Source organism: Piliocolobus tephrosceles, chromosome 17, assembly GCF_002776525.5.
Source record: "Piliocolobus tephrosceles isolate RC106 chromosome 17, ASM277652v3, whole genome shotgun sequence".
Classification (NCBI taxonomy): Eukaryota; Metazoa; Chordata; class Mammalia; order Primates; family Cercopithecidae; genus Piliocolobus; species Piliocolobus tephrosceles.
The window spans coordinates 4,944,446-4,952,260 of NC_045450.1; the positions used below are offsets into that span (position 1 = coordinate 4,944,446).

The window sequence follows — 7,815 nt, forward strand, 5'->3', positions numbered from 1 at the left end:
TTTGAGATGGAGTCTCGCTCTGTCGCCCAGGCTGGAGTGCAGTGGCCAGATCTCAGCTCACTGCAAGCTCCGCCTCCCGGGTTCACGCCATTCTCCTGCCTCAGCCTCCAAAGTAGCTGGGACTACAGGCGCCCACCACCTCGCCCGGCTAGTTTCTTTTGTATTTTTAGTAGAGACAGGGTTTCACCGTGTTAGCCAGGATGGTCTCGATCTCCTGACCTCGTGATCCGCCCGCCTCGGCCTCCCAAAGTGCTGGGATTACAGGCTTCAGGCACTGCGCCCGGCCCATTTTTTTTTTTTTTAATTTTTTTTTTTTGAGATGGAGTCCTGCTCTGTCACCTAGGCTAAAGTGCAGTGGCATGATCTCGGTTTACTGCAACCTCCACTTCCTGGGTTCAAATGATTCTCATGCCTCAGCCTCCCCAGTAGCTGGGATTACAGGTGCACACCACCAAGCCTGGCTAATTTTTGTATTTTTAGTAGAGACGGGGTTTTACCATGTTGACCAGGCTGGTCTTGAACTCCTGACCTTAAGTGATCTGCCTGCCTTGGCCTCCCAAAGTGCTGGGATTACAGGCATGAGCCAGTGGGCCCAATCAGCTTCCACTTTGATCATTCTAATACTTCTATTTTTATTTATTTATTTATTTGTTTATTTAATTGCCATAGATAGAGTCTCACACTCTTGCCCAGGCTGGAGTATAGCGGCACAGTCATGGCTCACTGCAGCCTCTATCTCCCAGGCTCAAGCAATCCTCCCAGCCCGGCCTCCCAAGTAGCTGGGACTACAGGCAGATGCCACCACTCCCGGATAACTTTTACATTTCTTTTGGTAGAGAGGGGGTTTCAACATGTCACCCAGGCTGGTCTCGAACTCCTAAGCTCAAGCAATTCATCCACCTCGGACTCCCAAAGTGCTGATCACAGATGTGAGCCACCAGGCCTGCCTACCTATTTTTTGTGAGAGATACGGTCTCACTCTGTCACCCGGCTTAGAGTGCAGTGGCATGATCGTAGTTCGCTGTAGCCTCGAACTCCTGAGCTCAAGCAATCCTCCTACTTCCACCTCCCGAGTAGCTGGGACCACTGGCACCACCAGCACACCCAGCTTCGAATGCTTCTATTTTGCCATGTTGGCAAAACGTACCATATTTTAAAAATTGGGAGATAACTCACATACCATAAAATTCACCTGTTTAAAGTGCACAGTCAGTGGTTTTTAGTACTACATATTCAGAATTGTGCAATTGTCACCACTCTCTCATTCCAGACATTTGTATCACCCCCAAGCTCCACACCCACGAGCTGTCACTCCCTATTCCCCACCCCTCCAGCCCCTGGCAATCAGGAATTCACTTTCTCTATAGATTTGCCTATTCTGGACATTTCATAAAAACAGAATCACACGACACGTGGCCTTTTGCGTCTGCCTTCTCTCAGCATGATGTTTTCAAACTTCATGCATGTTGTGGCATCTATTAGAACTTCATTCTTTTTATGGCTGAATAATATTCTGTCACGTGGCTACATCACATTTTGCTTATTCATTCAACAACTGACAACCATCTGGGCCGTTTCCACCTTTGGGCCATCATGAGAATCACGCTGCTGTGAACATTCGGGAACAAGCTTTTGTGTGAGCAGTCTTATTTTTAATTACCGGACGTTTTTCTTTCAACCTACTCATTTTATTTTAGAGTTAAATGAATGTGTTTACAAAGGTAACTTGCTCTCCCCCTTTTAAAGAGAACACCAGAAGCCCTCATCATGAATGAATTAGCTGCCAAAATAAATTTCATGGGAATGCAGTGGCATTGGGTTCCATGGTGACACGGGGCTGCCCGCTGTTACGAGTCAGGAGGTGTGACAGCCGTGGTGACATCAGGCCTAGCCTTTCTCCTGATCTTCTCAGAGAGCCTGAAAGAAATTTGAGGCCTGGTATGGTGGCTCACACCTGTAATCCCGGTACTTTGGGAGGCCAAGGCGGGTGGATCACCTGAGATCAGGAGTTTGAGACCAGCCTGGCCAACATGGTGAAACCCCGTCTCCACTAAAAATACAAATATTAGCTGGGCATGGTGGTGCGCACCTGTAATTCCAGCTACTCAGGGAGGCTGAGGCAGGTGAATCGCTTGAACCCGGGAGGTGGAGGTGGTAGTGAGCCGAGATTGTGCCACCATACTCCAGCCTGGGCGACAGAGCGAGACTCAGTCTCAAAGAAAAAAAAAAAAAAAAAAGTCTTGAAAGCAGCCTGGCCCTCTCCCTCACTGTCTCTGTGTCCCCTCCTGTCACATCTGTCTACTGCCCCCCATCCCCCAGAACCACACACAAACCACTCTGGAAAATGCTATCATGGGAGTTAGTTAAGACTTTGGCCCTGGGGTTAGCTGTGGGTTGAGATCTTGGCGCCCACCAGCCACTTAGTGGCTGTGTGACTTGGCCAAGCTCCCTTGCCTGTCTGCGCCTCTGCTTCCCAATCCGATGGACCACAGTAACAGAACCTTTCCCGGGACCAGCGTGCCAGGGGTTACAAATGGCAGTGAGGTTACACTGCTAAAGGGCTGTGCACAGAGCTGGGCGCAGAGTAAGTCTCAACAAAGGTTTGTGATTTTAGTTGTCAAGGAGCCTTAGAGATCACCCAGCCCTGCCTCTGTTGTTTTGAGACAGAGTCTCGCTCTGTCATCCAGGCTGGAAGTGCAGTGGTACCATCTTGGCTCACTGCAACCTCTACCTCCTGGGTTCAAACGATTCTGCTGCCTCAGCCTCCTGAGTAGCTGGGATTACAGGTGTAAACCACCATGCCCGGCCTTCCTCTGTTGTTTTCTTTAAACAAAGAAAGAAACAGACCAGAGAGGGAAAGCAGCTTAGCCACTGTCACCCAGTCAGCCAGCCATGATAGTTCCCCTGTCTCCACTGAAGACCCACAGTGGGGCCTGTGTGGCTAGGCACGCAGAAGATTCCTTCTACTCACACTCATTAACCACCTGCTGTGTGCGGGCCTGGCATCTCACAAAGAAAAGCCTCTCCCTCCCTAATCCACCCTACAGACCAGGAGGCAGTCAGTATTTATAGAAACAGTCACGAGACTGAGACAGGCCTGGGGGCTGGGGATGCCCAAGGGAGCCTCTGGACTGGCTGGGCGGGGACAGTGGTAGTCACGGAAGGCTTCCTGGAGGAGGTGGTGTCGGCTGGGTGCTAAAGCAGGAGAAAGAATTTGGTGTTCCTGTGCAGAAGGCTCCAGTGAGGACAGGCCATAGAGAGGCAGGCCCTGGCCTGGGGTGGGCCAGGGTGGGGTTCTTGACCGTCAAGGCAGAGGGGACCACCAGCCCTTTAGACCGACGCTCCCCGGGTCAAGGTTCTGGGGCGCAGTGTGAAAAATTCAGATTCCGGGCCACTAACCCAGACCTGCTGAACCCAGGTCTCCAGAGCTGGGCCCGGGAAGCTGTATTATTACTGCGATTTTTGCAGGTTCCCCAGGGGACCTAGACACCTACTGGAGTCATGGAGCAGCACTGCAGGTGCTGGTGATGTTGGGGGCGCTGGGGGCAGAAATGGCAGCAGCAAACGTGCTGGAGAATCCACCCCCCATGTCCCAAACCTTGCCTAAAGGCCGGCTTTGCGGCAGACCTGGATACACCGGAGCTGGGGGATCTTGAGGGAACAGGACCCAGGCCACACCTTCTGCAAGGTCAACTGGGGGCAGCCTGTCCCAAAGTGGGGTCCCAGGAACCCAGCTCTTACAAGCCTTATTCTTCCATGGTCAAGGCAGTTAGGAAAACCCCACCCTTGATATGTCCACGAGCCAGCAAAGGCACTGACAAGTCCTGCAGTGGAGAAAGCTGGTGTTTGGCAGAGTGGCCAGGAAGGCTCAGCAGTGGGGAGCTTTGGATGGAGGATCTGGGTAAGAAGGGATAAGCTGGGCTTCTAGAAAATCCAGGTCAGGGGTCCACCCCTGATTCCTCCGTCATTCCCTAACCCCCACTTCCTGGTTGGGCAGGCCACATGGAGAATGAGAGTTTCTGGGCCCCCACATTCCCACCCCAGTCACTGACCATCTGCTGGGCCAGCTGCACCTTGAGGCGGTGAGTCTCACCCCAAATATTCAACCCCTGACTCTGCAGTGCATTGTTAGGGTCTGTACTGTGGCTCAAGTAGGGGCCTTTGTCTCTCTTGAGCCCAGTCCCACCTCAGGCACAGGGCCAGCGCCCAAACCAGCCCTTTCATGGCCTGGGGCAGATGCAAGAAAAGCCACCTTCTGGACTCCGTCCTGGCCGAAGCTGTTCCAGCCGAAGCCCCCCAGAGGACATGGCAGTTGTGGGGCAATGACCACTGCCTCAGGGACCTTGGACTCCTGGTGGGACAAAGTCGTGAGCGGCAGCAGGAAGCTATGAGGAGACAGGCCCAAGGCCCACTCCGCCGCTTGCTGCTTAGACAGCCTCAGGCAAGTGCCCTACCCTCGTGCAGCCTCCGCTTCTCCATCTGTCCACTGGTGATGACCACAAAGGCATCCTGGGCATTTGCCACTTGCTGTGGGCTTTGCCAGACCTCAGACACATTCACAGGCACCAGCTCAATAGCATCGTTGCCCTAAGTCCCCGGGGAGGTTCGTGTGCCCCTTTACAGATGAAGAAACCAAGACTCTGAGACATCGAAGCACTTGCCCAGGGTCACACAGCTTGTGAACCACGATTCTCCCCTCCAGCAATCTCACTCCAGAGGCACAAGACCGACTGGGCTAATAGTTACTCATGGGGATGCTAGGAAAATCACACCAGTAACAACCTCCACCGTGGTAAACATGAGCTAATGGCTAATACTTTCTACATGCCAGGCTCCTCACTGCTTCTCACTCAATCTTCATGACAGCCCTGCCATCTGGGTGTTAGCACGGTGGGTAATTGTATTATTATCCCCGTGTATGGGTGTGGAAACTGAGGATCAGAGAGGTTAAGTAACTCTCCCAAAGTCACCCAGCAATTAGATGGCAGAGCCAGACTTCAGGCCCTTAACAACTCAATGTGATGATCTTACAGGGCTCCCAACACACAGTAGGTGCTTCACAGATTAATTTAAAATGCCAAGAACCCAAAACCACACCAGGATGCCACTCTTCTTCCACTATGATGGCTATAATAAAAAAGACAAGACATTCATACAGCCAACAGACACATGAAAAAATGCTCATCATCACTGGCCATCAGAGAAATGCAAATCAAAACCACAATGAGATACCATCTCACACCAGTTAGAATGGCAATCATTCAAAAGTCAGGAAACAACAGGTGCTGGAGAGGATGTGGAGAAATAGGAACACTTTTACACTGTTGGTGGGATTGTCAACTAGTTCAACCATTATGGAAAACAGTATGGCAATTCCTCAAGGATCTAGAACTAGATGTACCATATGACCCAGCCATCCCATTACTGGGTATATACCCAAAGGATTATAAATTATGCTACTACAAAGACACATGCACACGTATGTTTATTGCAGCACTATTCACAATAGCAAAGACTTGGAATCAACCCAAATGTCCATCAGTGACAGACTGGATTAAGAAAATGTGGCACATATACACCATGGAATACTATGCAGCCATAAAAAAGGATGAGTTTGCGTCCTTTGTAGGGACATGGATGCAGCTGGAAACCATCATTCTTAGCAAACTATCACAAGAAGAGAAAACCAAACACCGCATGTTCTCACTCATAGGTGGGAACTGAACAATGAGCTCACTTGGACTCGGGAAGGGCAACATCACACACTGGGGCCTATCATGGGGAGGGGGGAGGGATTGCATTGGGGAGTTATACCTGATATAAATGATGAATTGATGGGTAAAAAAATAAATAAATAAATAAAAAAGACAGACAGTAACAAGTGTCGACAAAGATGTGGAGAAATCGGAACCCTCGTGCCTTGCTGGTGGGGATGCAAAATGGTGCACAGTTATGGAAAACAGTCAAGAAATTGCGCAAAAAGTTAAACAGTCACCATAAGACCCAGCAAGTCCACCCCTATGTGTTTTTATTTTTATTACTTATTTATTTACTTATTTATTTTTTTGAGACAGGGTCTCACCCTGTTGCTCAGGCTGGAGTACAGTGGCATGATCTCGACTCACTGCAGCCTCTGCTTCCCAGACTCAAATGATTCTCCTACCTCAGCCTCCTAAGTAGCTGGTATTACAGGTGCCCACCACCACACCCGGCTAACTTTTGTACTTTTAGTATAGACGGGGTTTCGCCATGTTGGCCACGCTGGTCTCGAACTCCTGACCTCAGGTGATCCACTTGCCTCAGCCTCCCAAAGTGCTGGGATTATAGGCATGAGCCATTGTGCCCAGCCTTATTTTTATTTTTTGAGACAGGTTCTCACTCTGTTGCCCAGGCTGGAGTGCAGTGGCGCAATCTCAGCTCACTGCAGCGTTGACCTCCCAGTCTCAAGCAATCTTTGCACCTCAGCCTCTGACTAACTGTGACTATAGGCACCTGGCACCGTGCCCAGCTAATTTTTGTATTTTTTTTTTAGAGAGGGAGGTTTTGCCATGTTGCCCCAGCTGGTGTCGAACCCCTGGGCTCAAGCAATCCATCTGCCTTGGCCTCCCAAAATATTAGGATTACAGGCGTGAGCCACTGCGCCCAGCCTACCCCTATGTATCTAAGAGAAATGAAAACCTATGTCTCGGCCGGGCGCAGTGACTCATGCCTGTAATCCCAGCACTCTGGGACGCCGAGGCAGGTGGATCACCTGAGGTCAGGAGTTCGAGACCAGCCTGGCCAACATGGTGAAACCCCACCTCTACGAAAAGTACAAAAAAATTAGCTGGACATGGTGGTATGTGCCTATAATCCCATCTACTTGGGAAGCTGAGGCAGGAGAATTGCTTGAACTGAGGTGGAGGTTGCAATGAGCCGAGGTCGGGCCACTACACTCCAGCCACAGCAAGACTGTCTCAGAAAATAAAAACCAAGAACCAAAAAACACAAACAACCTATGCCTGCACAGAAATTTGTACATAGATGAGTCACAGCAGCATGATTCATAGTAGCCTTTTGGCTTCCATTTTTTAGTGGAAACAACTCAAATATTCATCAACTGATGAAAATATAAACAAAATGTGGTCTATCTGTATTATTTGGCCAAAGAATGAAGGCAGAACTGACAACTGCTACGGCCTCATGAACCTCGAGAATGTTATGCTCAGTGAGAGAAGCTAGACACAAAAGCTCACGTATTATTCCATTGATAAGAAATGTGCAGCATGGAGAAATCTACGGGAACGGAAGGTGGGTGAGTGGTTACCAGGGCCCAGGAGGATGTGAAATGGGGAGTGATTCCTAAAGGGTATGAGACTCCTTTTGGGGTGATGAAAATGTTCTATGGGGATGGCTGTACAACTCTGTGACAGTATCAATAACCGCTGGGCTGGGCGCGGTGGCTCGCACCTATAATCCCAGCACTTTGGGAGGCCGAGGTGGGCAGATCACTTGAGCCCAGGAGTTTGAGAGCAGCCTGGGCGACATGGTGAAACCCCATATCTACTGAAAATACAAAAAATTAGCTGGGCATGGTGATGCGCATCTGTAGTCCCAGATACTCGGGAGGCTGACGGGGGAGGATTGCTTGAGTCCAGGAGGTTGAGGCTGCAGTGAGCCGAGACTTTGCCACTGCACTCCAGCCTGGGCAATGAGAGTGAGACCCCGTCTCAAAAAAAAAACAAAAACAGTGAATTGAACACTTTAAATGAGTGAACTGCATGGTATATGAATTATATCACAGTACAACTGCTACAAAAAAAAAAAAAAAAAAAA

General features: G+C 49.9%; 1 protein-coding gene across 1 annotated transcript in view; it reads right to left on the bottom strand.

Moving 5' to 3' along the window:
* The window catches only part of PPL (periplakin), a 65,088-nt gene that overhangs the window by 29,304 nt on the left and 27,969 nt on the right, over positions 1–7,815 (bottom strand). The gene's annotated exons all lie outside the window — the stretch shown is intronic.